The sequence below is a fragment of the Orycteropus afer genome, unplaced genomic scaffold, assembly GCF_000298275.1.
Source record: "Orycteropus afer afer isolate SDZICR_OR568_19922 unplaced genomic scaffold, OryAfe1.0 scaffold00126, whole genome shotgun sequence".
In the NCBI taxonomy this organism is placed as follows: Eukaryota; Metazoa; Chordata; class Mammalia; order Tubulidentata; family Orycteropodidae; genus Orycteropus; species Orycteropus afer.
The window spans coordinates 7,953,955-7,981,918 of record NW_006921713.1 but is presented as its reverse complement, the minus strand read 5'-3'; the positions used below and the strand labels follow the sequence as shown (position 1 = coordinate 7,981,918).

Below are 27,964 nucleotides of genomic sequence, written 5' to 3'. Positions count from 1 at the left end.
TGGTGTCCTATGCTATCTTTGTCACCTTCACAGACCTTCCTTGGCATTAGCCCTGATGCTGATTAGTTTTCTGTCAACTGTGCAAACTAAGTTATGCTTCTGTGTTCACAATTACACTTGGAACCAAACATCTACTTCTCTTTGTACGTATCGTCTTCTCATTACTGTTGGTCCTGATTTTGGTGCCAATCTGAATATTGCTAAATGACTTATTTCTAAAGCAGAATTTTCTGAATAGCTTCCCAGCCATGTAGAGATATTAATGTCCTTTACCTGTGGTTGGTAGAAGTGGGGTTTGGCAAGGGAAGACCTAACCTTGAGGGGCCATCATATTGGGTTACCTCCAGCCCCAAGAAGCTGTGTTTGCCCCAGTGACCAAAGTGAAACTACTCTCTAAGTGTTAAATGATGTGAAAATGTTGGAAACCCTGAAGTAATTAAAAATATTTTCCATTCCTAGCATTGTCCCTCAATAGCACCATCTCATTTCTTCTTTTAAATTTAGGTGTTTTTTTTTCCCTCACTTCTATCAGCCTGGCTCATTGTAGTCTAGGAGCTTATTCTGGGATTACAGCAGTAAAGTTCAAATCTCACATAAGGTTCACCTCAGAGTCCATTGTGGACATTACTGCCAAATGACTTTAAGTGGACTTATACCACTTTGTCATACAATTCCCTATTCAAAAATTTCAATAACCTCATTGCCTTCAGGATTTTGCCCAAGCTTTTCGCCTAGATGGTCAAGATCTTTGCATTGAGCCTAACCTATCTTTATAATGTTAACCTGTCTATTCCAAAGAATAAATCCTCTGTTCTACTCGGAAAAGGAAATTGTTGGTATTTGGAACTAAATGGGCTAACCAGGAAGAAGTTGCAGCAAATCAGTTGCATTTTTTTTTTTTTTTTTTGTATTGTACCTGCAAAGCAAAAATGCTGCACACATAGGATCTTGACAAGTTTCCCATGACTTTCCTATGGACAAGGTAGAATATAATATGGATCATTGTATACTTGGATAGATTTGAAAGAGGTTTACAGCCTATCTCCAAAAAGAAAATAAACAAATAAATGTTTAATGAATCAATGCCAATATGGAAATAGGTCTCTAGTGACATCCCAAGGGACTCTGTTCTTAGAATTGACTTGCAGAGTATATTAGAAAACAATAAAGAAGCTATGCTCACCAAATTGCAGATAACACAAAGCTAGAAGGGATAGGAGATATGCTGCATTGCAGAATCAAGTTTGGAAGAGATATGAATTAATTGGCATGATAGACTGAACCAAATGGAATTAACACTGTTTATACGTAAAGTCTAGCATTTAGATTTTTTAAAAAGCAACTGCACAGTACTGAAAAGGAGATATTTCAATTAACAACAGCCTATAAAAGCTATTGCAATAACAAATGGCTACATTTATAGACTTACAGTGTCTGGCTCATGAGGTGAAGGGAGGGCATGATGGTCCTCCACTGCTCTGTGTTCATCTTACTGCAGTTGGTAAACTAGGTTTTGATCCTATAATTCTATGATCTGCTAATTTTCATTAAATATACCATTCTCACTTCTCCAACAATAATTTGTTCCTGTAGCTCCTCTCCAGCATGCCTTTTCCCTGCTTCCAAGCTAGCTGGATCTTATCCTTGCTTGACTTAAATGCAAATCAACCGACAATTGCAAACCATCTTTGTGCAGGGCACTGGGCCACATGCTAGAGATAATGGTACCAGGTAGCATTTACTGAGTGCTTAGTATTGCTAGACACTGAGCATGTTCATCCTCACAGCAAGCCTGTCAGATGGAGTCTGTTATTTAATGTTTCATTCTACAGATGAGTGTAGGAGGTTTTATGACTTGCCCACAGTCCCAGGTTAATGAAGTTCAGTGTCAGGATTTGAAGTTGGGCTATCTGATTCAAGGGCTTGGTATCCTGGCTGATACACTGTGCTGTTTCTCTGATAATGAAAGAGTAAGACATGGTCCAGGTCCTTCGAGGATAGTCTTGTGGAAGAAGACTATCTATTGACAATAATATCAAGTAAGACATTGTTCATTACACTAGTAAAAGGTACGAATAAAATTCTCTGGGATTCAGAGTAGTGGTATTTCTGAAAGTGTCAGGGAAAGGCCTCATGGAGATGCTTATCTGTGAGCTGAGCCTTGAAACCTAAGTGATGGCTCATTAGGTAAAGAGCAAATGATCAGAGTTATATAGATGTTTGATGGAAGAACCATAGACAGTCCATCACAACAGAAAGTAAAGCATGTGGGAAGAAATGGTCTAGCTCAGTTCTCCTCTTCCTTAAAGGCCTCCAGCCAGATAATCTCTATTATCCTCAAGGGCTGATTAGACTGTGCGCATCTCTTCCCATCTCCGAGTTCAGTGCCACCAGGTTGACAGCTTAAAATCTGCTATAAAAAATCCATTGCCATCCAGCGGATTCTGACTCATAGTGACCACAAAGGACAGAGTAGAACTGCCCCATAAGGTTTCCAAGGCTGCAATCTTTACGGAAGAAGAAGCTGACAGCCACATCTTTCTCCCATGAATTTGAACTGTGGACTTCCATTTAGCATCTGAGTTCTCTAACTACTGCACCACCATGGCTCTTTATTTAGATACAATGACCTCTAATTCTTTATGTAGCAAGGCATATTACCAAAAACCAGTTGCTGTAGAGCTGACTTTGGCTCATGGTGACCCAGAGCAGAACTGTGCGCTATGGGGTTTCCAATGGCTGATTTCTCAGAAGATGATCGCCAGGCCTTTCTTCCAAAGTTCCTTGAGGTGGACTTGAACTTTCAATCTTTCAGTTAACAGCTGTGTTAACTTCGAAAGCATGTTAGAAATAAACAATTAATATTAAATAAAACAGGAAGTATTTATATAGATGAACAATGTATGTTTTGAGTAACTCCTATTTCAAGAAGGAGAAAGTTTGATGAAAATATCATACATGGGAAAGTTTGAAAGAGTGAGGAAGAACAGTAAATTGAGAAACAAAAAGCCTAAGACATCAAAACGAAAACTCTTGAATGTTTTTCTAGAATGTCTAAAATGGCATAAGTATGTAATATTGGAAATGCAGAAAAGTAGGAAGTGAGGTTAACAGGAAATATTTTAGGGAAAATCCAGCAAGAAAAACTGAATGAAGAATTTATAGTCAAGATTAAAATATGATCAGGAAAAAAGCCTTGAGAAATAATGAAGAAAATGTCTGTAAAGCACTCAGAATTCCTTAGAGATAAGCACTAAACAAACATCATTACCACAAGCACATTTAACAACAACATCTGTCTATAAAAAATTCAGTTATCAGCCATACTAACATTTAAAAAGATCTCTTGAGGACTGAAATCATCTTTCTCAAGAGGAAAAAAAAAATCTTTGCTTAGTTTCCTCAGAAAAATATGGAGTCGTTTTTTTAGGATTTTATAGAGGATGAACACCTGTACAGCTGAGATTTTCTCCTCAGAAGAAGTCTACCTCACACACCCACAGCACATTAGTCTGTCTTTATCATAATTTCTGGGAACCAATCTCTGGTGATTTTAAACTTCAAAGTCTTCCTTCTGCTAACAGATTTTACCCATTACCACCAGTGAAATTGGTACCAATTAGCACCCTGACAAGGCCAAGCATTAAAAAAGACCACAGGGACCATGTTCCCTGCTGCAAGCCCTGGAGTTTGTCCCTTCACCACAAACAGCCTGCGTTCACAGCAGGGTGAGCATGTCATCATGGAGAAGGGAGAGGGGACCCAGGCAGGGCATCGCTGCCGTAAACGCTGCTGCAGTCCTTGCGCAGATAAGCAGAGGACATCAGTCTCTCCAGGCTGCCTCTCTCATCCGCAAAGAAAGTCATTTTTTTAAGATCCTGGAACAAAGGCACTTATTAGAGCCTCTTTAGGTGTCAAAGGTTATTTTTCAAAAATCAAAGCGTTTTTGTTTCTTGCTTGAGATGACATCTGGATCTAACACTAAACACTTGCTGCTTATTTTAAACTTTCATCTGATTTTTAAAATGCAAAATTTAAAGCTATATGTGATTTCCCTGAACAAGCTGAAGTAGCAGGAGGAATCTCTGCAAAGCAGCCAGAATTTTGCATTCTATTCAGTACCAAATGGGGGCATTGGTGGTTCAGTGGTAGAATTCTGCTGTCCATGTGGGAGACATGGGTTTGTTTCTCAGTGATGCCTCATGGCTAGGCACCACCTGTCTGATTAGGTAGAGGCTTGAGTGTTGTTGTGATGCAGAACAGGTTTCAGTGCAGTTTCCAGAGTAAGACTAGGAAAGAAAGGACTGGCAATCTACTTTCAAAAATCAGCCAGTGACAACCCTATGCAGCATTTGATTCCATTGTACATGGGGTACCCATGAATGATGGACCAACATGATGGCAACTAACAACAACATTTAGTAGCACAGGGGTGTCAAATCAGGCAGCTCATCCTAGTGGTGTTTTGGTGCTGCCCTTTGGCAGGCCAGAGCCGTCTGCTGACAGAGCAGAAATCTGAGGATGGGAGGGCACTCCTAGTTCTTCTCCAAGAATATACTTCTTAACTCTATGGGGTTTTGAAGGATGAATGCATAACAGTACATCTTCATTTTTCTCAGTCTTTATTTTTTCTTATCCACCCCTGCCCCACCCCTTTGTAACCAACCTTTCTCCACATCCATACAAAATGCACACACACACACACACACACACACATATATATATATATAGAGAGAGAGAGAGAGAGAGGAAGGTGTTACGTATGAGTGTGTATGTATGAGTGGGTATTTTACCAAATTAAATCATAATATATACACTTCTCTACAATTCACTTTTCCAACTTAATGATACTTCAGAGGCTTTCTTTGAGCTCAATACACAGTAAATCTAACTTTCATAGCTGCCTAGTTGTCTATAATATCATGGGCCTCAATTCATTCAATTATACCTTGATTGATAAATATTTAGGATAGTTTCCTCCTCCCCCCAAAAAATACCCAAATATACAACACATAGGTTGGTATTTCTAAAGCATCAAGTCCCAGGAATGGAAAAACAGATTCAAAATGTATTTATAATTTATATTTTAAAATGTTCTCAGTATTGCCAAAATCCTTTACCAAAAGTTTGTATCAATTAGAATTCTATCAGCAAGCATGAGAGTGTTCCTTGCTCACATTTTCACCTGCACTAGGTTTTTATCACTATTAAGGAATGAAAAATCGTATCTCATTGCTCTAATTTTCTTCTCCCTGGTTCGCAGTGAGCCAGAGCACCTTTCCACATCTGTTAGCCACTTAGAATTTCCTCTTTTACCCTCTACTCACATCCTTTACCCATTTTCTATTGAGTTGTTTGTCTTACTTATCTGTTCCCAAGGAAGAGCTCCTGGTGTAGCATGATAGTAACCCTTATCATAGTAGTAACCCTATCTGTCAGATGTGCTTGAAATACCGTTTCCATTCTGAATTTGTCTTCTGTTTCTTTTTTTCCCCCTATATACTACACTTGACTCTTTTCTTTTTTGAAATACAGTGTCTTTTCATACAGGATTTCTGAATTCCCACTTCATTTAAAAAAAGAAGGGAAATCTACCCCACTCTCAAGCATTTGTCTTTATTCCTTCTTGGTATATTTTGGCATTTTGCTCTTTCTGTAAGTTGGTGGTTCAAACCCACTAGTCTGCTTCCATAAAGGTTACAGACTTGAAAACTCTATGGGGCATTTTTATTCTGTCCTACAGAGTTGCTATGAGTCAGAATCAATTCCTTGGCAATCTGTTGTTGTTCAGAGTCTCCCCTCTGCTCAGCTCCTTCCTCTGCCTGGAAGACTGCACTCTTTCCCATGTTTCTCAGATCCTCTGCATCCTCCTGCCTGTCTCATGCCTAGTCATCTCCATGATGCTGTCTCTGATCATCCAGGTCCAGGTCATTCTGTCATTTGATCTTCCATAATACTTTTTTGGGTCAACCTTTCTCTTTGACAACTACGTTAAAATGTGAGCTGTATTTTTTTTATTGCAGTATACATACACACACACACACATATGTTTGTGGTAAATACATATATGTGTGTGTGTATGTATGTGTATGTATATATATATATATATACACACACACACACACACATATACATATACAGGTGCCCCTCCTCACGTTTTGAAAGTTCGCTTTATGCCACTTCTCTTTTACCCTGAAGGACCTACACTACTACCTGTTTTTGCTAGTGTTCAGTGTTTGTTTTACAGTGAACTGTTAAAGAGGCAGCATCAAGCCACTATATATATATATTTTTTTCTTTTTTATTAGGATTTGGGTGAAGATTTACAGAGTAAATTCATTTTTCATACAGCAGTTCACATATACTTTGTCTCATGTCATTGACCAAAATTTACAATGCAGCAGCTCCCCTCCCACTTCTTCCCCATTGTTACCTCCTCCCAGTGTCCATCCCTTCATACTCTTTTGCACCCTGAGCTATCTCCCTGTGCATAAGCAGCCCTTCCTTCTCCCATGATTGTTCTCTCCAGGGCGTGTGTCTACTTGAGGTAAATGATTAACTCACATGCCTGTACTTTGTTTAAGCCACTATATATTTGAACTGTGTCTGTGACACTATATGTTAGTGTTATTATAGGTTTGATGTGTTATTTGGTATGATTTGGTAGATTATTTTTGGAGGTCTGAGAATGTGAAAATTGTTTCCATATAAATTAATGGTAATTGTCTCCACTTAATGCTGTTTTGGCTCACAAAAGGTTTCATAGGAATGCTCTACTTTCAGATAGTGGGAAAAACCTATACAATAAAACATTTGCCAATTCAACAGTTTTTGCATGTACCATTTAGTGATACTGATTACGTTCATCATGTTGTGCAAATATCACCACTATCCAGCTCCATATTAGTCTATCACCCTTAACAGAAGCTCAGTGCTCTAGCAAAGCAGTAACTCCCTCTTCCCCCTTCCCTCCTGCCCCTGGTAATCACTAATATACTTTGTCACTGTATTGTTTACTTATTCTGTATCTTGATGTACAAATTCCTGTCTCTGAATGGGTATATAAGCAATCTGAGGATGTTGTTGTTGTTACGTGCTGTCTAGTCGGATTCGACTCAAAATGACCCCTCCTTGGGTTTCCAAGGTGGTATCACTAGGGAAGTAGATTACCCAACCTTCCTTCTGAGGAGTGGCTGGTGGGTTTGAACTGCCAGCCTTCTGGTTAGCAGTCAAGTGCCTTAGGCACTATGCTACCACAGGATGAGGACTATATTATTTTACCTCTTTGTAAAACAAGTGTGCCCAGTAAATTAATGACTAATGTCAGTGGGGGAAATACATCATATTCTCCACAAAGCCACCACTAGGTAACACCCCAGTGTTCATCCACACAGGATGCAAAATTTAAGGCTGCCCCATATACTGCCTCTCTTTGTTCTGTCTCTCTTCAGTCTCCCTGGTTTTAAGGCTGGTCTGGGTAGACTCATTTCCACGTGAATCGCTAAAAGTGTCATGGCAAAATCTGCTACATTGAGTATCTAAACAAGGCCACTGGGCAGGGTTTGATGTTCCTTATCCTAATCACTTGCATACTCAGTGATGTCTACATTTAGAAATCAGTAAGTGTTTAAAATTTTTTTTTCATATTCAAATTCGATCCATGGCCGTATCTGGCCCATTTGCTTCTGCACTTACTGAGCTTGGGGCTGGTGACTCTGGACACACAGGCCAAAGGGAGACCCCATTAGCCTTTCTTGCCTGGCCCTTGTGTGGCTCTCCCGGTGATGTCAAGATATCAGTTGCTTCTTGGACCTCTCTGTCCTTGGGTGACCTGCTGCCTTTCTAAGAGAGTCTGGGAGCCCTCAGGGTTATGGGTACACACTGTTGCTGCTGGCCTAGCCTTCTCAGTGCTGCTTGTTCCCCACACATTCTTCCCTCCATATCGCTTCCTCTGGAGAGTGAAAGGATGGAACTGGGGGAGGCAGAGTAGGATCTGGTATCGTGAAAGAAAGTTAAGGATTCTCTTGGGCAGTACAGATAACACCACAAACAAGGGTGTGATAATAGAGTAATTGTAGCTATTGTGGGCCAGGACATGTGCAGGCACTTCACATGGATTTATGTCACTGAATTGTCAGTAACCCCCTAAAAGATAGATATGATTATGCTCACATATAGATGCTCATTGAGGGGCCAGAATTTTATCCTGATCCATTTGACTCCAAGAGCCTGTATTTTGTTCACCATATGATGTTGCCAATAGGACATTCCTCACAATCTTTTTATGATTTGAGGGGAGAAGAAGGGTCTGTTTCAGTCCTATAGCCTCCTACCCTCATCCCACCCTCCCCAAAACTGGGGTCTGATGGTTGTGTGTAAAGGGTTCTAAAGGCAAATGGCAACTAAAGTTCATAGTGGGGGAAGTGATGGGTAGGATGGCAGCTGGTGGCAGTTGGAGCTGAGTGACCTTTGGTGAGTTCTTTAACCACTCTGTGCCTAGTATATTGTAGTCCTAAACAAGTAATTGTTACTTTTCTCTTCTTTCATATTATTACTCTTACTACTCCTATTGAACAAACAAATCCATCTTAGAATACATACATCCAGAATGCTCCTTAGAAGTGAAGGTGGTGAGACTCTGTCTCACATACTTTGACATGTTATCAGGAGGGAAAAATCCCTGGAGAAGGACATCATGCTTCAAAAGTAGAGGGTCAGCAAAAATAGAGAAGGACTGTCACCTACATGGATTGACACAGTGGCTGCAACAGTGGGCTCAAGCATAGAAATGACTGTGAGAACAGCACAGGACCTGGTAGTATTTTGTTCTGTTGCACATGGGATTGCTATGTGCCAGAACTGATTCTACGGTACTTAATAACAACAACACTCCTACTGAAAACATTAGTGCACCTCTTTGAGTGCCTAATTTCCTCCTAAAAGCCAGCTCAACCCAACCTGTTGCCTTTAAGTCAATTCCAATTCATAGCAACACTATAGGACAGAGTAGAACTGTTTTCATAGAGTGTCTAAGGCTCTAATCTTTGTGGAAGCAAACTGCCTCATCTTTCTCCCACAGAGTGGTTGATGGGTTAAAACTGACAACTTTTGGATTAGCAGCTGAGTGCTTAACCATCAAGCTTCCAGAGCACCTTAACATGGCAAGTGGGTGCCATGTAAATGGAGAGTGGGTAATAATGAAAAAAATCCAGCTTCCAAAGTTTTTAATTCAGTGTTTTTCAAAATGTCAGGGTAAATCCCATGCAATTCTTTTCATTTAATGCACTATTATCATTCAGGTGCAAATAAAAACAAAAATCAGAGGAGGGAAAAATACCACTACCCTTCTAGATTTACAAAAGGCCTTGAATCCAAAGAGCACAGCATGAGCCAGGTGTTACCTCTCCATAAACCCTTCCCTGAAATAAGATGGTTATTTTAGAAAGGGCATTAATTCCTTTAGGTCAGAGAATTTTGTAAGGAGTTTGCTAAATAAGCTCAAGTAGGCTAAAGGACTCCAATAAACTTTCCTGAAGTATCTGATGCCTTCCTGGTTCAAGAGCTAGAAATTTTCCAAGTTCCAACTCTATATCCTTGGAAAGCAACCATCAGAGTCCTGTTCTAGAACTTGGAGGCACTCAGTTACTGAGAAATCAGTACTGCCTTTTTCTCTGGGGTGCTTTCTTCCAGAGCACATCACTTTTCTAGAACATCAAAAACAAGTTGTAAACCATCCTCTGGGCCATGCTGGACTCAGATACGGACCTCTCAAACTTAAATAGCCCCAAGGCTAGTCCTACATTCTTGAATCAACTTCCTCCTTTAACATTTGGCTTTGGATATGCGTGCATCACCCAAGGCCTTGGCTTCCTCCAGAGCACATCTCAGCAGGGTCACTGACTGACTGAAAGATTGATGGATGACGGTGGGCTCCAGGGGTGCGATTATAATCTGCTCTTGGAGACTAGACCCCAGGCTTCAGCTACTGACACCACTCATGATCAGGTTACCTTCTAATTACACTCTACCTTTATCCTCAAATGACAAGTTGTAATGGTGGAACAAAAGTGCATCATGTCTGACCATTCTGAACTCTAACTCCCTCATTGAGAATTTCTTGGCAAGGTATATATGTATGCATGTATGTATTCATTCATTCATTCATTCACTCCACTTACTTTATTTGTCATATTAGTTAAGAGCAAAAGCTTTGGAGTTAGAAAGGTCTAATTTGAGTTCTGGCTTCACCATTGTGTGTGGCTCTGGACAAGTAACCTAATCACATTAAATTCTGTGCTGTTGAAATCTGCTGCTTTATCAACCAACCACCCCTGCCCTGTTTTCCAATCACTCTCTTCTTTCTTTCTCTATCTCTTTAGCCCATATCTCCCTCTTTTGTGAAATGCCTCTTCCTCAACTCCAACCACATGGTCCTGTGAAAATTTTCATGTTATTGTATTTCCCATTTCCACCTAATCCAGCCACAGCTGACTGGTTAAAGCGTGGGGCAACTGACTAGTCGGGTGAAATCCTTGACATTTTTGGTCTTAGAACCATAGAAAAGTGTCAAAGCAGTCTTATATTTAATATTTAAGCTATAATACATAAAATTCAGAAGCTATGTTTTGTACCCTATGGAGAAAATTGGTCTTTCAGGAAAAACCAGAATGAAGCTAGTAGCCATAGAAAATTACATGTAAGTATGACAGTACACATGATTTTTGAGAGCATCAAAGTCCTAGGTTGTAATTATTCTGGATGCTCAGCCACATTCACAGTGTGGATTCTGTTGAGAAAATCCAGTATCCTTATAATAAATTTGCCTTTTGCTTAAACTAGTGATGTTGGGTGTCTACTCCTTACAACCAAAAATTCTCCATAATGCATTGTGTATCCATCCATAAATGGTAATTTTGCTGAAAAATACATTCAATAATGCATGTTAAACATTTTGCAAAATGCCAGTGGTGTGCAATGAGTAAAGGACAGTGGTTGTGGTGGTCACAGTGGTATTAATCATCACTGACCTTCTGTGAACACATCACAGGAGCCAAGAAATAGGTTGGGGTAGACTCCACAACCACTCATTGGCAAGTTCCTGCATGAGTCCAAGGAAAGGGAAGAAGTGATCCACCTTTCAAGTCTTTCAGAGTCTTGGGTTTGGACAGGGTCAACTGACTATGGTTATCATGATGGTGACTAGTGGCTCCATCCCCAACCCAGCCCCCAAATCTTGTGGGGTGGCTTGGACAGGTACATTGTCTACAGCTGTAGACAATTTCATTCAGCAGGTCACTTGGCATCTGTTATAAGCTGGCCCATATGCCAACCCCTGCTTCCAGGTTCAGTAGTTTCTATATCTTCTTTCTCCTTTTCTACTATTCATGTATCCCTTAAGCAAATATTTGCCCATGATTAAGAGCTCATAATCAGAAGGTTCCTATAAAACCTCTCCCTAGGAGTTCCCAAAGCCAAGAAGTGGCGGAAGTGGGATTTGAACTCAGGCAGTCTGACAGCAGAATCTTTGCTTTACACCATTCCTCTCTATTGCCTGGAATAGTCCTTAAGGCACTGAAATGCAGAGAACAATATTAGGCAATTATTAGGCAATAAATGGTATTGATCTGGAATAGTCCACCTGTCCTTTTTCCTTAGGCAGCCCTGGGTGCCTTGGGCCTGCTATAGCCTTAAACATCCCACGGCAGGAGGAGGCTGAAAGTCATGAAGTGGAAACAGTGCCATGATCCAAAGCATACTAAATTACACAGGAAGACCCCTAGGAGCCAGAGAAGATTATCCTGCTTTTCAAACAAAGCTTACTGCACTGATCCTCTGGCTTGCTCTGCACCTTGACTCCTGGTCAACTTTACCTCATCTGTCTTTATGATCTTCCTCTGAATTTTAAATGTTTCATATGTGTTTAAAGAAAAGGTTATTTGAAAATATGCAGGAATCTTCCCATATGCAGGAATCTTAGACCTACTGGGCTTGCACCTCTCCAACTATATCTCATATGAGACACTTTAACCAACAATGATGCAAAAAAGCTGCATATTCACTAAACCAACTGACCAAACCAAATCAAGTTCCAACACAAATTTTCAGGAGGGAGAAAAAGTAGCTGGGCTAAGCAGGACTTCATCAAATGAGAGGGTGTTGTTGTTGCTGTTGTTGTTATGTGCCGTTGAGTCGGACCGGACTCATAGTGACCCCCCCTTAGGTTGCCGAGGCAGTATCACTACGGAAGTAAATTGCCCCACCTTCCTTCCGAGGAGTGGCTGGTGGGTTTGAACCACCAGCCTTCTGGTTGGCAGTCAAGTGCCTTAGGCACTACACTACCAGAGCTTCCAAATGAGAGGGTAGAGAGCTGTTTTTTAACACTGCAGGGGGCTTATACACAAGTGTCAAAAGGAAAGTAACAGAAAGCATTTGGAAATGGAACACAATGCCCAAGTATAATGACGATGTTTTCCAGACCACAAATCTGACTGTAAACTCTGGTAATTACGAATGCTTTCAGGGACAATGAGATGGAATAGTTGAAAGCATGATCAGCCCAGGAAGTCCAAGACATAAGGTTGTGAATATACATGGAAAGAAACAAGGCATAAACATTGAAAAGACACATAAAAATTACTGAGGCAGTAAGGGAGCACAAGGGGAAGAGGTCAAAGTCATTAACAATACATTATAATTTAAGAAGGCTACATCACAGAGACAAAGACAAAAAATCATGGAAGATGTATGTCCAAAAAAGTACTCATTATTCTACATTACCTCACAGAAGTCATAGAACAGCTTCCTCATACTTCACTAGGACCATGCAGAACAGGACTCAATTCCTAATGACACTCAGTTAAGATTGCTCAAGATCTACCACCCCTCATTAGCCAGCAAAGATCAATTTTGAGGACAAGCATACTTGATAAGTATGTAGAAAATAGTTTTTCTCAAGAATTCTAGACTATACTATCTAAACTAGGGCATCCAAGGTCATTCTATTTCTCACTAAAATGCCTTCCTTCAACTACAGAGGGTGGAAATGGCAAGGAAGGATTCCATCCTGGCTTCTATTCTCAGATGCCCCACCCCTTGCCTGGATTTCTAAATTAATCTAGCTGGTTTTCAATATCCAGTCTCATTTTCCTCCACTTTACCCTCCACTTGGCCTCAGAGTCATCTCTCTAAAATGCAGATCTGACCCTGTCTTTTCTCTTCACAAAGCCTGTCAGTGCCTTCCCATTCACCTACAGAGTAATATCTAACCTCCTTGGAGAAGAACACATTTTCTCCCACACCCTTTCCCTTTTCCGTTCCCCTCCCTGTCCCCGCTTCCATTCTTCCCTCCTGCCTGCTTTCCTTCTTTCTTCTCTGGCTTCTCTCTTTAAAACTCCTAGCCTTTAATTGTATTTGATAACAGAGCACCATGCTATTTGTACTTGAATGTCTTGACTCATGCTGGTATCCTCTGTTTTAAACTCTTCATCTTCTGGATGACACCTACTCAAACTGTACAATCCAGGTATGATCTACTTCAAGAAGACTTTCCTCGCCACACTTGCAGACTGGGTAAAAGGGTTAGATATCCTTCCTGTGTACTTCAAAAAACCTTGTATCTCTATTAGCAAACTTGCTATACTATCTTATATTTAACTGTTCACGTGTCTGGTCTCTCACAGTAGACTATAAGTTCCTTAATGGCATGGGTTGAATGTTATTTTCTAGTGTCCCCAAAGCCAAGCACAGGGAATAGTACCACGGTGGGTACTCAAAAAATGTTAGTTGAATAAAAGAATGAATTGGATTGCAAAGGAGGAACTTGTTTCAAGAAATTAATAATCAATGAAGATGATTCTATTAACAATATTAGGAGCTCTGGTGGTGTAGTGGGTAAGGCATTTGGCTGCTAACTAGAAGGTCAGCAGTTCAAACCCATCAGATTCTCTGCAGGAGGAAGATGAGGCAATCTTTTCTCATAAAGATTTATAGTCATGGAAACCCAATGAGGGTTGCTAGGAGTTGGAACCTACTCAGTGGCAGTGAGTTTGGTTTTTGGTAATATTTATTGAGCATTTACTATGTGTCAGGGGCCATGCTAAACACTGCACATGCATTATCAAATTTAATCTTCAGAAGAGTTTCATAAGGTAGATATCATTTAGATATTATTTTCATATCTACTTATGGTAGGTTATTATATTAGTGGTACCCAATGAATCATGTTCCCAGTATCCAGGAGGTAGAAAAAGTGTTGTCCCTTCTCACTCTGACTCTGGATTTGGCTTTGTGACTTACTTTGGCCATTAGGACATCAAACAATATGACATATGTAGAGACTTGATGAGTGATTGTGCAAGGGGGCTGCTGACACCACTGAAAAATCTTGGACAAGCCTCTTGGAGAATGAGTGGACATGCAGAAGAGGTCCAGTGAGTGCCAAGAGTAGGACATGAGAGCAAGGCCATCTTGGATTATCCAGTCTCAAGTGAGCCACCAAATGAATGCAGCCAGATGAGTGATCCCATGTGAGACCAGCCCAAGAACCACCCAGCTTATTCCAACTCAAACTGTTGACCCAAAATTTTATGAGCAAAAACAATGGTTGTTATTCCAAACTAGTAAGTTTTGAGGTGGCTTTTACATAGCAGAGGTTAACATAAACATAGTCACTTCAAGAAAAGGCCACATATATCAAGCAGTACTAAGGAAGAAGATAAGAAGCAAGAAGAAAGACAAACAAGAGATAGAATTAAAAGACAAAATAGCACAAAGTTCGTTAGAGCTCTTTAATATAAGTACAGTGCTGACGTAAGTCCTTCTTAATTGTAGTACTGTTAAAATGGTGCTAAACATAGAATTTGAAGTCCTGGATTTCAGGCCCAGCCCTACCACTCACAAGACCTGTGAATGTGACAAATCATTTAACCTCTTGGAATCTTGAGTTTCTTTATCAGCAAAGTGGGTAAGTATACACACACACACACACACACACACACACTCTTTCTACTAATCTTACAGGACTGATAGGAGAATCAAACATACATCAAACTGTCCAGATGTTAAGTGTTATTATTATTGAAATTAATTAATAAATTGGAGTCACAATAGTTACTAACAACTTACCCATAAACTAACAAAAGCTGGTGGAATGGGATGAGGGAGGATGCTATAGAATGAGCAATACAAAAGCTAAGCTGTCAGCATGTTCTCATGAATTAAATAATGCTTCTCTAACAGGTACTTCAGTACCTTTAGTATCAGTGGTATCTCAACAATTTATTTTATTCAGTGTTTTAGGGATATCTTGTTGAACTCCTCCCCTCCCTCCATGTTTATAACCTAATTTCATATTACCCACTGAAGATCAGGGAGGTTCCTGGTCTCAAATCAAGAGCAGTAGGCTACGCAAGATTCTTGACCCAGCTCTGCCTCTCACTAGCCCTGGGAACTTGCCCCTTAACCTTGCAGAGCTTGATATTCTATCTATAAAATATGAGGGCAATAAGATTGACCAAAATTCCCCTCTAGGGGTTTGGCAGCAACAAATGTGATAATGTACGTGGAAATATCTTGAAAAGGACCAATCTATGTACAAAGGCAAGGTAGAATGAGCACTCCCATTCAGCGAAAAATAACCAATATTTAGAGGGTACCAATAATGTACCAGTAACGTAGTACCTAAGACACTTGACTGCTAACCAGAAGGCTGGCAGTTCAAACCCACCAGCCACTCCTCGGAAGGAAGGTTGGGCGATCTACTCCCGTAGTAATACTGCCTCAGAAACTCAAGGAGGGGTCACTATGAGTTGGGTCCGACTCGACAGCACATAACAACAACAATAAGAATGATGTACCAAGGAGTTCTTGTGGTGCAGTGGTTAAAGCATTCAGCTGCTAACCAAAAGGTTGGCAGCAGTTTGAACTTACCAGCCACTCTGTGAGAGAAAGAGGTGGCAGTCTAGTTCCATAAAGATTTACACTTTTGGTAACCCTATGGGGAAGTTCTACTCTGTCTTATAGGGTCGTTATGAGTAGGAATCGACTCCATGGCAGGGTGTTTTGGTGGTGTTTCTTTTTTAAATGATGTACCGCACACTGTGCTAAGTGGTAGATTTGGTAGGGAAAAAATGGGGAAACTAACATTTTGAGATGGGAAGTAATTTGCTGTGGTGGCATAATTAATAAATGGTTGAAACTGGATTCAATTTTTTATCTGCCTCACTCCAAAGCCTGAGCTTCCTGCATAGTACTGGGAAGGCTCCAAAAGGTACCTCCCTAGCCCGTAGGAGAAAAGAATTTTTGGCCACTTAGTTTACCATTAAATGGGGTCACCAGCTTGTGGCTAAAGAAACAGATGATGAAAAAAGTGCTGGGGGAAAAAATGCCTGTTTACAAACACAGCTTAATTAATTAGTCAACTCAGATGAGGCAGAAGAGGCGGGTTTCCAGATGCCTGACATGGTAATTAGCAGAAAGGCACCAGTCCCCAGGCCTTGGGTTCATGTCCAGAGCACATGGTGGAATTAAATACTAAATTGTCTCAGTGCCCCTCACCTTTACTAAATTGCCTCTCAACTTAACTAAAGCCATTTGATTGGGAAAGAATTTCATTGAGAGTGACAGCTCAACTGAAAAGGCTCCACCAACTAAAGCTTTACCGGCAGGCCGGAAAAAGAAAAAGGTAAAGAATTTTTTAGTTCGAATTAGTTTTAGTTCAAGTTACAAAGGGTCAGAATAAAATTAATGTAAAGTTAGGTTATACTCCCATTAATACTTGGAAATTCCAAATCTGTGCCTAACTAAGGTAAAGGAAACAGAAAATGAAGGTCCCACTAATTTCTACCAGGCAAAAGCTACCACTTTCCTGGAGATCTACTTCTGAAAAAGCAGCCTTGAAAACCCTGTAGAGCACAATTCTACTCTGACAGACATGGGGCACCATAAGTTGGCACTGACTTGATGGCAACTGGTGGTAATTGCTTCAGCTATCTTCAAGGTTCCAATGAAAGATCGTTTGGAGAAGCCAAAGGGTCCAGATTACTGCTTCACTTTTTGACTTCATTTTGCTTACTTAAAGGATAAAAGATATTTAGGAAAGAAACAGAAGTCTTTCACCTGAGTTACTTTTAAAAACAACGCCCTCACAAAAAAAAAAAAAAAAAAATTCACTGCAATTGAGTCAATTCCAACTCATAGCAACCCCCATCGGGTTTCCAAGACTATAAATTATTACAGAAGCAGACTGCTTCATTTTTCTTCCACAGAGCAGCTGATGTGTTTGAACCACTGGCCTTTTGGTTAGCAGTCAAATGCCTTAACCACTATACCACCAGAGCTCCTTTCTAAAAATAAAGTATGTGTTCAATCTCTAAGAATCATAATATGAGGGCTGATTAGTCCAGGAGAATAAATAATATAGGAGTTAATATTAAATGCACAGATACTCTTCTGGCTTTTCTTTTTTTTTTTTTTATTATAAAAGTCACTTTCCAGGAATGGGTCCCTTCTCTGTTTCCACAGTTACCCTTTTGTTGGGTTCTAAAAATGCTCCTAATTTGTTGTTTATGTTTTTATCTCTGAATTTCCATGTATTCTGTCATTGTTTGGGATTTGTCTTCTGCCTAATTAAGCAGAAGAAGTTAATGAGGTATGACATGACGTTGTGTCACAAAAGAAATAGAATATAATGTGCATAGAGATAAGTAAGCAAAGGGTCAGGGCAAAGAGTCAAGTTCCTGACTTGTGAGGTTTGAGGGCTGGGGGCTAGCCAGAGGGCAGAGGAGCAGACAGACAAGGTGGAATTCCAAGGGGAGGGACAGCATAAACATAGAATGTTAAATCCAGAAGTGACCTCCTGAGCATCTGAGGTAGTAGTTTTTAAACAGGCTCTATATTGGAATCCCCTATAGAGCTACCAGGGTCCTTGGGTGGTGCAAATGGTTAAGCACTAGGCTTGGTGGTTCAAACACACCCAGGGGCACCTTGGAAGAAAGGCCTGGTGATTGAATTTACAAAGGTCAGGGCCTTGAAAACCCTATGGAGCACAGCTCTACTCTGAAACACATGGGGTCACCATAAATTAGAATCTCCTAGACAGAAACGTGGTTGGTTAGTTTCTTGGTTTGGCAGAGCTCTTCAAACGCTGATTCTTGGGCCCTACCCCAGACCATTATAATGGAATCTCTAAGCAGGATGCAGTCTAAAGAATAGTATTGTGTACAATCTCTCCTAATGTGCATCAGGACCAAGAACCTTCACCTATGGCAACATGATGGGGAAAAGAGGGCTGAATCAGTCCAGGTGATGGGGAAACTTACTAAGTTTGGAGAAGCAAAACAGGGAGACAGGGCGGATCAATGGTTTTAGGACACATGTCACAGTGTGCGTGCGTGAAAGCTTTTAGGGGATGTTTCACAGTGTGGGTCAATGGATTTAGGTGCTGTCTCAATCATCAGTTTACTTAGCATTCATGAGCTTCAATTTGGTTATATGGGAAAAGGAGATCACACTGCCTGGGATCCTTCACTTTTTAGGGCTGTTTGTTGCCCTTGTGCATGTCTGTGTATTACTTCATTAGTGTGGAGTGTAACTGAATGGTTTAGACCAATGGTTCTGAAAGTGTAGTTCTAGACCAGCAGCATCAGCATCACTTGGAAACTTCTTAAAAATTTAAATTTTCAGGTTCCACCTAAGACTTTCTAAATCAGCAACTCTGGAGCTAAAACTCAGAAACCTGAGTTTCAAAAAGCTTAAGCATGCTAAAGTTTGAGAACCACTGGTTTATATGATCATTTTCTAACCATGCATCTTTAGAGGCAAGGAGAGGAATGGGAGGTAATGGTAACAGGAGGTTCATGAGGACACTGGCTTTTGCAATGGAGGATGAAGGTTGCCAGGGTTTACGTGTGAGTAAATCTAGAACCATAGGGTAAAATTCATTCTCCTTTACAATGGGGATTAATAATATTTATAATGCATCACTTGCCTGACCTGGCCCAAACTGTTGTTGTTGTTATTTGCCGTCGAGTTGGAACCGACTCATAGTGACCCCTCCTTGGGTTTCCGAGGCTGTATCACTACAGAAGTAGATTGCCCAACCTTCCTTCCGAGGAATGGTTGGTGGGTTTGAACTGCCAGCCTTCTGGTTAGCAGTCAAGTGCCTTAGGCATTATGCTACCAGAGCTCCCTAGTAGAAATAAAATTCCTTTTGTTCCCTCAAAGAGATTTGATGCCAAACTGATAAATTCCGGCTTTGAAATAGTTCCATTTGCTCTTAGGGATGAAGGCTTATTCAGTAACCTACATGATCTTAGCTTAAATATTCCTGTTGTCAGCTCTTGATTATGTACCCTAATAGATAATAAGGAAGGTGCATATAACAGCAAAAAGAAAATCAAAATTTTATTTGACTTGCAGCATGCATTCACAACTCACACCCAAAGACAGTGTGCCCACCCACAAACCCACCCCCACCTGTTTCTGATTCTCCCTTGGCTCAGGGCTGTTCTTAGAGCCTACGACACAGCTGTTGACAAGAGGAATGTACTGGAATGATGGGAGAGCTGGGTCACAACAGATAATCCAGTTATGGATAATAAAAAACGCTTGTCACACTTGGCTGACCATGTCCGTTCTGGGCTGCTATACGTACATAAGAGATCCTTCATACCTAAGATGGATTTCAAAGCAAAATGAAAAAGCCATATGCTTTGACCATGTTTCTACTCATGTTCCAACTGACCCTAAAATACAAAGTAAAAATGCACTCTCTGACCAACAAATCTTTACTGAGCATATGCCCTATGCCCTGTGTGAGGTCCTGCAGGGGAAGAGGATATAGAAGACAGAGACAGTTCTCCTTTCAAAGATCTTATACTCATATAGAGAAGAAAGAAATACATATATTGAAAAACAATGTATAACATCAAGTGTATTAGTTATGTGTTAGGCTAACTGCTTTAACAAGTAGTCCATGAAATGTATAATAATTCCAACACTTTCTAATTTCATTTCTTGTTCATATAACTGTACTGAGGTTGGCAGGGTAGCCTATTCCATGCAGTTATTTGAGGACCCAGGCCAATGGAGACTTTGTCATCCTCAACATAAGTCTTCCAAATTCCCCAAAGGGTGTTTCCACTCCAGCTATTGAGAGACAAAAGGAGCATAGTTGAGCTAACACAGGAGGGTTTTATGGGCCAGGTCTATAAGTGGTATTCATCATTCTGTTCACATCCATAGCCACACCTAGCTGCTGCAAGAGAGGCCAGAAAAGAGAATCTAGCTATGCACTGAAGAAGACGAGCAAACAAATCAGCTAGCAGTCTCTGCCATGCTAATGATAGGAATGGCTGGCTATGTGAGCCTGCAGAAAAGTTAGCGATAGTTTTATTTATATATTCTTCTCTTATTTCATTCATTCCCATTACTGTGTATTTACTTTTATGATTTCTGAAGAGCCAATTATTTACACTCATGGCTACTTCCTTTAATTTTTCCCAAAATTCTACAGAATGTTGGGCAGTACAGTCCACTGAAAATATGACTGTCAATGGCACTGGAAAAATTCAGTGAAAGAGGGCTAACAACCTTCAAAGGATGCTACCTTGTCACCTAAATGAGACCAAATGGTCAACAATTACTTTAAAATAAAGACAAGAATGCCAGCAGACATAGAAACTAGATTAATAGAAACAGAACAACTAGAATGGAAAAATGAGAATGTTCATGTTCAGTGAAGAAAGTAACTAATATCACTGAACAATTTGTGTAGAAATTGTTGAATGGAAACCTAAAGTTCTATGTAAATCTGTACAAAAAGCACAATGAAATATGTATGTTTTTAAAAATAAGAGTCTACTTTGACACTTTTTTGTCTCTCCATTTAGCCAATAATCTGTTCAGTGCCAACGCGTGGAAATCAGTTTAGTGTTGGCATTTATCAGGAAATGATGGATTTCATTTCAAGTACCTGGGCCAAAAAAGGATTCAGTAAGGCAGGACACCAACTGCTTTCCTCACCATGAATATTTGTTCTGGGGTCTGCTGGGATGTAAATATGGAAAAAAGGTTTGAAAATACAGCATGCAGAGGAATATGGGGGAAAAGTATGTTCACACTGAGAAGAGAGGAATGGTGAATGCAATGAGCAGTATTAAAGGGGAACTGGAATTGGAGAGAGGGCTATTTGTATTTTTTCCTGTTTTCTACAACGCAGGGAAATCAATAGAACCTCTTTAAGAGCTCTGGGTGACAAAATGGATACCTATCTCATTGCTTCCTTTCATTACCCTGTAATCCCTTGCCCAGATCATTTTATTAGTTCAGGGTACTGGGAGGAGCAGAGCAATACAAAAAAGCAGTGCACATCTGCATTTACCACCTCCTGCTGCTTTTCTGCAATGATAATTTTCTAATTGGAATCAACAGACACTCAGCGTTTGCAGTGTCTGTTGGAAACAGGAGAGGTAAATAGTAATCGAAAAGTAGAGTATGAGCACAGAAGGATTAGCAAATTTGTGAACCTGGGCTCTATAATATGCTGCCCTGAATCTAGTCATTTACTTGTTTTAAATAAGACATTCTGCTTCACTGAGGTAGTTAGAGCAATGAGGAAATGAGTGTGTGTTTGAATTCCCACACAGTACGCTAGGAAAGGTATCTCATATTTCTGGTATGTTATGGTGGTACCCAAATGCAGGCAGAATTATCATGTACTGATACCTATAATTAGAATATAAATTCTTGTTCCTTAATTAATTAATCAATTCAACAATTATTATTATGTACATATCAGGAGACAAAGGAGCTCTGGTGGCATAGTGGGTAAGGCAGTTGGCTGCTAACCAGAAGGTCAGCAGTTCAAACCCACCAGCTGCTCTGCAGGAGGAAGATGAAGCAATCTACTTCCATAAAGATTCACAGCCTTGGAAACCCAATGGAGATCACTATAAGCTGGAATCGACTTGATGGCAGTGGGTTTTGGTTATCAGGAGACAGGTACTTTTCTAGGTGCTGGGGATAGTGGTAAACAAATGAGTCTTTGCCCTCTAGGAGTATACATTCAAGTGAGGGAGAAAGAAAATAAGCAAATATATAATAATGTAATTGAGAGGGAACTGCTACTAAGAAAATTAAAGGTGAGAAAGAGGATGACATTTGGTGGTGACTAGACAGGGTGGTCAGGGAAGTCCTCTCTGAAGTGACATTTTAGCATAGACTTAAATGAAGTGAGAGTCATGTGAATATCTGAAGGAAGAGGATTTCAGGCAGAACACGATGCAAGTACGCAAATTCTCTGATGGGACCTTCCTTGTGGTATTTGTTGTTGTTAGGTGCCATTGAGTCAGCTCTGACTCATAGCAATCCTATGTCCAACAGAATGAAACACTGCCTGGTTGTATGCCACCCTTACAATCCTTGCTACATTTGAGCTCACTGTTGCAGCCACTGTGTCAGTCCATCTTATTGAGGGTATTCCTCTTCTTCGCTGACCCTCTATTTATCAAGCATGATATCCTTCTCCAGGGAATGGTCCTGTCTGTCAGCATGACCAAAGTAGGTGAGACAAAACCTGGTCATTCTCACTTCTAAGGAGCATTCTGGCTGCACTTCTTCCAGGACAGATTTGTTCATTCTTCTGGCAGTCCATCGTATTTTCAGTATTCTTAGCCAACACCACAATTCAAAAGCACCACTTTCTTCAGATTTCCTTATTCAGTGTCTAGCTTTCACATGCATATGAGGTGACTGGAAATAGTATGGCATGGGTTAGATGTACCTCAGTCCCCAAAGTGACATCTTTGCCCTTCAATACTTTAAAGAGGTTTTTTGCAGCAGATTTGTCCACTACAATATGATGTCCGATTTCTTGACTGCTTCTCATTGGTGCTGATTGTGGATCCAAGAAAAATGAAACCTCTGACAACTTCAATCTTTTCTCCATTTATCATGATCCTACTTATTTGTCCAGTTGTGAAGATTTTAATTTTCTTTATGTTGAGGTGTAATCCATACTGCAGACTGTAGTCTTCAATCTTCATCAGTAAGTGCTTCAAGACATCTTCACTTTCAGCACGCAAGGTTGTGTCATCTGCATATTGCAGGCTGTTAATGAGTCTTCTTCCAATCTTTTTGCTGTGTTCTTCTTCATATAGTCCAGCTTCTTGGATTATTTGCTCAGCATAGATTGAATAAGGATGGAGAAAGGATACAACCCTGACACACACACTTCCTGACTTTAAAACATGCAGTATCACTTTGTTCTGTTCAAACAACTGCCTCCTGGTCTATGTACAGGTTCCTCAAGAGCACAATTATATGTTCCGGGATTCCCATTCTTCTCAATATTACACATAATTAGTTATGATCTACACGGTTGAATGTTTTTGGATAGTCAATAAAACACAAGTAAACATCTTTCTGGTATTCTTTACTTTCAGCCAAGATCTATCTGACATCAGCAATGATATCCTTCATTACATGTCCTCTTCTGAATCCAGGTTGCATTTCTGGAAGTTCCCTGTCAATATACTGCTGCAATTGTTTTTTAATTATCTCCAGCAAAATTTTACTTGTGTGTAATATTAATGATATTGTTTGATAATTTCCACATTCGGTTGAGTAACTTTTTTTTGGAATGGGTAAAAATACGGATCTCTTCCAGTCAGTCGGCCATGTATCTGTCTTTCAAATTACTTGGTATAGAGGAGTAAGAGCCTCCAGCATGGCATCCGCTTGTTGAAACATCTCAATGGCTATTCCATCAATTCCCCGTTGCTTTTTGCCAATTCCTTCAGTGCAAAAAACTTCTTTTCTTCTTCTTTTATTGACTTCTTCCTTCAATACCACTGGTTCTTGATCATATGCCACCTCCTGAAATAGTTGAACATTGACCAGTTCTTTTTGGTCTCTGTGTATTTCTTCCATTTTCTTTTGATGCATCAATATTTTGCCCATATAGTCTTTTAATATTGCAACTTGAGGCTTGATTTTCTTCTTCAGTTCTTTTAGTTTGAGAAATGCCAAGTGTGTTCTTCCCTTTTGGTTTTCTAACTCCAGGTCTCTGAACATTTCATTATAATAATTTACTTTGTCTTCTTGAGCTGCTCTTTGAAATCTTCTGTTCAAGCTCTTTTATCTTGACATTTCTTACATTTGCTTTAGCTACTCTCCATTCAAGAGCAAAGTTCAGAGTCTTTTCTGACATCCATTTTGGTCTTTTCTTCCTTTCTTGTCTTTTTAATGACCTTTTGCTTTCTTCATGTATGATGTTCTTGATGTCATACCACAACTCCTCTGATTTTCACTAGTATTCAATGAGTCAAATCTATTCTTCAGATAGTCTCTAAATTCAGGTGTGTTATAATCAAGGTCATATTTTGGCTCTCATGGACTTGTTTTAATTTTCTTCAGCTTCAACTTGAATGTACATAGGAGCAATTTGGTGGTTTGTCTCACAGTCAGCTCCTGGCCTTGTTTTGACTGAAGATATTGAGCTTCTCCATCACTTCCTTCCACAGATGAATTCCTGTGTATTCCATCTGGTGAGGTCCACATGTATAGCTGTCATTTATGTTTTTGGAAAAAAGGTATTTGCAATAAGTCATTAGTTTACAAAATTCCATCATGTGATCTCGTGTCATTTCTATCATCAAGGCCATATTTTCCAAACACCGATGATTCCTTTTTCTTTTCAACTTTTGCAGTCCAATCATCAATAATCATCAGTATATCTCAATTGTATGGTCAATTTCAGACTAAAGAAGTTGGTAAAAATCTTCAATTTCCTCATCTTTGACTTTAATGGTTGGTGTGTAAATTTTAATAGTAGTAGTATTAACTGGTCTTCCTTGTAGGTGTATGGATATTATCCTATCATTGACAGCATTATAGTTCAGGATAGATCTTGAAACATTCTTTGTGATGATGAATGCAATGCCATTTCTCTTTAATTTGTCATTCCAAGCACAGTAGAACATATGACTGTCTGATTCAAAATGGCCAATACCATCCCATTTCATCCCATTATTGCCTAAGATATCAATCCTTATATATTCCATTTCATTTTTGACAATTTCCAATTTTCCTAGATTCTTACTTCATATATTCCATGTTCGTATTATTAATGGATGTTGGCAACTGTTTCTTCCCATTTTGAGTCATGCCTCATCAGCAAATGGAGGTCCCCAAAGCTTTACTCCATCCATGTCATTAAGGTCAAGTCTACTCTGAGGAGGCAGCTCTTCCCTAGTCGTATTTTGAGTACCTTCCAACCTGAGGGGCTCATCTCTGGCACTATATCAGACAATGTTTCAGGGCTATTCATAAAGTTTTCCAGTAATATATTGGACAGTGTTTCACTGCTATCCATAAGGTTTTCATTGGACAATTCTCTGAGAAGAATATGGCCCCTTCCTTCTTCCCAGCTAACTTAGTCTGGAAGCTCTGCTGAAACCCATGCCCCATTAGTAACTCTGGTGGTATCTGAAATACTTGTGGCATACCCTCCAGCCTCACAACAACATGCAAGCCACCATAGTATGAAAAACTGACAGATGAGTGGTGGAGTGTTTAAGGAAGAGCAAAGTGGTCAGTATGGATGAAGCAGGGGAACCAAGAGAAGCATGGGAGGAAATAAGTCTGATGAAGTAGGGAGTAGACATAGCACAGAGGGCTCTGTTATGGATAGAACTGTGTCTCCCAGAAACATGTGTTGTAAATCCTAACCCCTACATTTGTGGATGTAATCCCATCTAGGAATTGGGCTTTCTTTGTTAGGTTGATGAGGGTATATTAGTGTAGGGTGAGTCTTGATGTAATAACTTTTGATATAAAAGGAGCAGATCAGGCACGGAAACAAGCAAGTACAAATGGGGAAAGATGATGCCACATATAGATCACCAAGCAACTAAGGAAAAAAAAGCTGGAAAAGACAAGACTTTTCAACAGACCAGACAGAGAAAGCCTTCCCCTGGAGTTGTCACCCTGAAATCAGATTTCCAGCCTCTTAAACGGTGATAAAACAATTTTTTTTTTTTTTTTTAAGGTCACCCACCTGTGATATTTCTGTTGCAGCAGCACCAAGAAACTAAGACAGGCCCTTAGGCCATAGTGAGGCTTTGGGTGTCCTGTGCCCGAAAGAAACCATAGTAAAGTTTTGAGCAAATCATTGACACAAGTGATCTATGATTTGAAAGGATCACTTTGGTTGCTACATAGAGGACAGGCTGGGGACAGCAAGAGTGCATGCAGAAGATCAGTTAGAAATGATCAAGACTTTGACCATGACGGTAGCAATGGAAGAGGTGTATATTGTTAAGATTCAGGATGTATCGGGAAAGCTGAGATGACAGGATTTGCTGTTGAATTTGATACTGGGTAGAGAAAAAGAGATGATTCTGAGATTTTTAGCCTGAGAAAATAAGGAAGTGGTGATGCCATTTACTGAGACAGATCCTTTACGGAACAGTGGTTAGGCTGAGGCCAATGCAGACACTGACACCAGCTGACCTATGACTGATACCCAGATCTACTACTTAAGAGCTATGTGATCTCAAGTAAGTTTTCTCTATATCTCTCTATTATGATTTCATCCTCTGTGAAATGAGACTATTGATAATATCTACTTCATAGTGTTTTTACAAAGATTACATAAATAAATTCATGCCTACAAAGCACCTGGAACAATGTCTGGAATAGAAGAAGCTCACAATAAATATTGGCTAGAATGAGCAACATGGAAGGTAGGAGGCAGATATACATAGAAAATTAAATTTGATTTGGGAAAATTAAGGTTGATTTGAATAGCTTTGAGACCCCAATCAGACATCCCAGTAGAAATGTGAATAAGCAGGTATACTTAAGAGTCCATAATTCATATGAGAGTTCCAAAATGGAGCTATAAATTTGGAGAAATCTACACATAGGTTTTGCAAGTCAAGAGATTAGATAGTATAATCTTATCTTTATTGATAATACAGGATATAGACAGGAAATTACACTTACTGTGAAAGCAAAAAAGAAAAAGGAAGGGTGGCAAAGTAGTATACAAAAAGAGGAACTAATCTAGACTTGGGTGACAGGGAAGGTTTCCATGAATAACTGATGTTTAAGTTGAAACCTGAAGGATGAAACTCCATTCATAATTATGCTTACTGTTCCTCATTGCATATTTTCAGTCATAACACTCATAATTCATATTAAGCAGGCTCAAAAAATGAGTATAGAAAAGGACAATGAGAAAATTAATTGTGTATCTGTGTACATTTCCTTAATAAAAACATCAGTTGATCTACTTAAGTGAGATATTTTGTTTTCAGTAAAATTTCATCTACTGATGAATGAAAATGTCAGAATTTCCATACATTTTGCATTCTTAGCACCAAATAGTTCATGGCTTAGCATTTTCTCAAAATGGTAACAATAATCATGACATAGGATCTTGCTTAAGCTAACAAATTATTATCCTTTGTAATCTAAGTGTAAACAGGACCTTGGTGAAAAATTTTAGCAATTTTCTTCCCTGTTTAGGACATTAGCCTCATGATATATACAGAAGAACTGTAAATATTAAGAAGGTTATCCAAATAGTCCACCAAATATTTCAACACTCTTCTCCTTTGTGTACCATACAAGTAAAGTCCGTGCTTCATCAGTAATTTGTTTCACTAACTCAAACAGAGCTTAGTTAAGAGTCTAGGCCAAAATGATGTTACTGACCTATGATTAAGCATGCATATCTGACTGGCAAGAGGATCTAAAAGAAACAAGATTAGATTTCTCACTGAAGTGGAAAGGAAGGTTTCTACTTTCCAGAAAGACCTGCTGTCATTTTCCACTGTCCCAGATGGTGACAGTTATGCACTCCTTGACCTGAACCAAAGACAATGTAAGAACAAACAAGCAAACAAGGTCTGTTCACAGAAACTGGGCAATAGCTCATCTAATGGATTTAAGTACACAA

General features: G+C 39.7%; 1 protein-coding gene across 1 annotated transcript in view; it reads right to left on the bottom strand.

Annotated features, from left to right (window-relative positions):
• The window catches only part of GRIN2B (glutamate ionotropic receptor NMDA type subunit 2B), a 400,284-nt gene that overhangs the window by 66,939 nt on the left and 305,381 nt on the right, over positions 1–27,964 (bottom strand). The gene's annotated exons all lie outside the window — the stretch shown is intronic.